The following is a 4,101-nucleotide window of genomic DNA, read 5'->3' as shown; positions in this document are numbered from 1 at the left end:
GAAAAATATTTTAAAAGACAATTCACAAAAGAAGATACATGATTTTCCCATAAGCACATGGAAAGATACTTAATATCATTTAGTCATCATGAAAATACATATTTAAAACTACAATGACATACCACTTCACAAAAAAGGCTAAAATTATAACGACCAATAATACCAAGTGTTGGAGGGGATATAGAAGACCTAGAGCTCTCATATACTGCTAGTGCGATTATAGTAGTATAATACAATCATTTGGAAAACAATGTAGCAGAGTCTTCTTGGAAAAAATTTTTTTCAAAGTTAAATGCATACTTCTCATATGACACAGTATTTCACTTTTATATATTTACCCAAGAGAAATGAAAACACATGTCCTGGCTATACAAAGATGGATAACCAAAGGCTCATTTTAGCTCTTTTCATAATAGCCCGAAAGTGTAAACAATAAAAAAATGGTAATAGAGTCATACAATGGTTTGCCACACAGCAATCAAATGGAACAGACTGCCGATACACACAAAAAATGGATGAATCTCAAAACATTATGCATCATGTGGTAAAAAAGAAGCCAGGGATAGTGGTGTGCATACTTTACAACTCCATTTTTATGAAACACTAGAAAAGAAATCAGACCAGTAGCTTTCTTGAGCCAGGGATGAAGGGGGAGTGCCAGGAAATAAGCCCAAGGCAATTTTTTTGAGATGATAGAGATTTCTACAGTTTGATTGTGGCATCGGTTAGATGGTGTACATATTTGCCCAAACTCAAGCTGTACACTTAAAATGAGTATCATTTTAAGTACAAAATAGGCTTTAATAAGATTAACTTTTAAAAAGATTTTATAAACTTTTTAATTTTTTTTTCTTTCTTAAACCTTTACTTTAAGACATTATGGAAAAATTCTACAAGTACACATGGAAAAATAAGACACGGTCACACTTAAAAGTGAAGACAATTTAACCAGAAAGCTTTAACGCCTGTCAGCTACTGTTGAAGCTAAAGTTGTGAGTTTAACATGCTGTAGTGCCGAATGGAATGGTAATTAGTGTTCCTCTCTTTCTTCCTCATGCTCTTCTTCAACAGAATCCATACCAACCTCTTCATAACCCTTTTGCAAGGCAGCTATGTTCTCAAAAGCCTCAGAATACTCTCCTTTCAGGGCATCTGGATGGCTCAGTCAGTTCAATATCCAACTCTTGATTTCAGTTCAGGTCATGATCTCAAGGTTATGAGCTTAGGGTCATGAGGCTGAGCCCCACATTGGGCTCTACACTCAGTGGTGAGTCTGATTAAGCTTCTATCTCTCCTCCCTCTGAAATAAAACTCTCCTTCCCATGCTCTCCCCCCTGGACCACTGAATGCACGCTTGGCACACATACATGAGATCAAATTTGTGGCCCAGGTGAGCCCAGGACTTAGTAACAGCTGTGGTACTACTCAGCATGCACATAGCTCATTGTAGTTTGGTCAGGTCTCCACCAGGTACCTCAGGGAGAGGCTGGTAATTAATACCAACTTTGAAGTCAGTGGAGTACCAGTCTACAAATGGGACGCTTGGTCTTAATGGTGACAGCATTAACATTAACATCCTCTGGAACGATGTCTCCATGGTGCAAGAGGCAGCAAACCATTATCAATAGAGTTCCATCAGTGAGGAAGTGAACCCAGAAACAGTTCACCCTCCAAAGCTGTGGAAAACCAAGACATCCTGAACACCTGTGAACTGGTGAGCCAGTTTCTGAATTTAGTACAAGATATGGTCAATCTTGCCAGTGGTGTAGTGCCCTTGGACGTAATTGTTGGCAGCATTTTCCTTGCCGGTGATGAGATTCTCAAAGTGGAATAGCTGGAAGTAGGCACCAGTGTAAACTTCATCCATGACCATGGATTTCAGGTCTACAAACACTGCCCTGGGCACATGCTTGCCAGGATCCATCTCACTGAAGTAGGTGTTGAAGGGGTCATCTTTTCCCCCAGTGGTCTTTTGCCTTGGCATGTGACTATTGGGCTGGATGCCATGTTCCAGGCAATTACTGATATATGTTCCAGGCAATTATATGTTCCAGGCAATTATATGATATATTGAATGCCTCCCAGCAGGCATTATTGATATGAACAGCAGTCTGGCCAAGATAGATAGAGAAGCACTTGTGCGTAATAGCTACAGGTTAGCAGGTACAGAGGACAGGAGCAGAGAGCGGGTCCCACTTCCATCCCTGACAAGCTGAGTTGAGGTAAGTAATGCACTGACAGTATAGTTTTTTTTTTTTCTTTTTTAAAAAAGGGTTTATATTACTAAATTTCTGTTATGGGCTGAATTGTGCTCCCCAAAGTTTATATGTTCAAGTCCTTGGGGATAGGGTCATTAAAGTGATAAATTGCTGATGTTATTAAGATGGACCCTAGTCCAAAAGACTGGTGTCCTCAAGAAGAGGAAATTAGGAGACAACACCCACAGGGAAAGCCATGTGAAAACGCAGGGAGAAGACAGCAATTTATAGGACAAGGAAGGAAGTCTCAGAATGAAATCAGCCCTGTTGACACCTCAATTTTGGATTTCTTCCCTCCAGAATGGTAGGAAAATAAATTTCTCTCATTGAAGCCACTCAATCTGTGGTGCTTTATTATGGTAGCCCTAGTAAGCTAATACAGTCCGACAGAGCTACTGAGATAATTAAATGAGATTATGATGCACTGGGATACAAGATATAATAACCCTTCCCCTCCTTGATTTTTCTAGTGACAGCCAGGGTTAGAACTACTCGTATTTGTATTCAAAGTTAATTGGCAAGATTGAGATCCCTTTCCAACACCTGGGAGAATTTCTAAACCCTTCTAGTCTACCACTAGACTAGAACTTCCTCTGTTTCCAAGTGTCATGATTCTAGGATTACCTAACAAAATAAAGGAGCTCTTACCAATGTTAACATTTATCTGGTAAGCTGTTAAAATATTGAAATGTTTCAGTATCATTGATAAATAGCTGCTATCCTAAGCTTACTCCCTCCCGAGAGCCCCCACAGCAGCCCGCCTTGTCCCTCCCCGGGAACCTTAGATCTCTCTCGGATCCAGCTCCTGAATGGATAATGTCTGGCAAAAGTGAGGCCATCTGTTCTTATAAGTCGATGCCCCATGTCACACCTGTGGTTAGATATTTTGATGATCAGGGCGCCTGCTCAGTGGGTTAAGCCTCTGCCTTCGGCTCAGGTCATGATCTCAGGGTCCTGGGATCGAGCCCTGCATCAGGCTCTCTGCTCAGCAGGGAGCCTGCTTCCCCCTCTCTCTGCCTGCCTCTGCCTACCTGTGATCTATCTCTCTCTCTGTCAAATAAATAGATAAAATCTTAAAAAAAAAAAGATATTTTGATGATCACTCATTTTAGGGATGTGTTTTATAATGAGTAAAAAGGCAATAAGGGTTACTAATTTGAAAAAATTTTAATACAGATTTGTTTGATTTCTGGGACACCTTTGTTTTGTTGGCCTGATGTAGGCTTGGACCACATCAATTTAAGCAGACTCAAACAAGATCATGTTTGCAATGTTTTAAGGTACAACACCTTACTTGTACATTCAAATTTAGGGTCAAGCCTTCATTAACCTCCTCTAGGATCGAAAGTTTGTGATATCCATGCACTTCCTTGCTCACAAATATAAACCAAGCCTGGATGTGTGCATGTGCATATGTGTCTGTGTGTGTGTGTGTGTGTGAGAGAGAGAGAGAGAGAGAGAGAGGACAGAGAGAGAGAGCACGTGCACATGCGCTCTGAAAAGGGAGGAGATTTGGGGCGTGTTGGCAATATATTGGCAGAGTAAGGGCTATCTTTTGCCAGCACTGCACTGCAATATAATAATGCTGCATTTAAATTTTAACTGTAAGCACTATGCAGGATTTAGGGCATTTTGCTTAGAACTTAAACTAAAGCAAATGAAAGCATCTAAAATAAAAACTGGCAGCCAGGACACTGCTGCTCCCACTGCAGTTCCATTTAGTTATCTCAAAGAGCTTAGATGATCTGATAGAACAGAGGAAGCCCAGATGAGCTTTTCCCTGGCGTTGCAGTAAAGCCCACTTACTTGCCGAGTGCTGTACCACTGTTTGTCATGTGTGTGC

At 40.7% G+C, this 4,101-nt stretch overlaps 1 pseudogene; it reads right to left on the bottom strand.

Moving 5' to 3' along the window:
• Positions 1-1,285: 1,285 nt before the first annotated feature.
• Positions 1,286-2,041, bottom strand: LOC106005389 (annotated as a pseudogene).
• Between the last annotated feature and the right edge of the window lie 2,060 nt (positions 2,042-4,101).

Source organism: Mustela putorius, unplaced genomic scaffold (assembly GCF_011764305.1).
Source record: "Mustela putorius furo isolate JIRA1106 unplaced genomic scaffold, ASM1176430v1.1 tig00003871_pilon_pilon_pilon, whole genome shotgun sequence".
Lineage (NCBI taxonomy): Eukaryota > Metazoa > Chordata > Mammalia > Carnivora > Mustelidae > Mustela > Mustela putorius.
The sequence above is the reverse complement of the archived record's forward strand: the minus strand, read 5'-3'. Positions and strand labels throughout refer to the sequence as shown.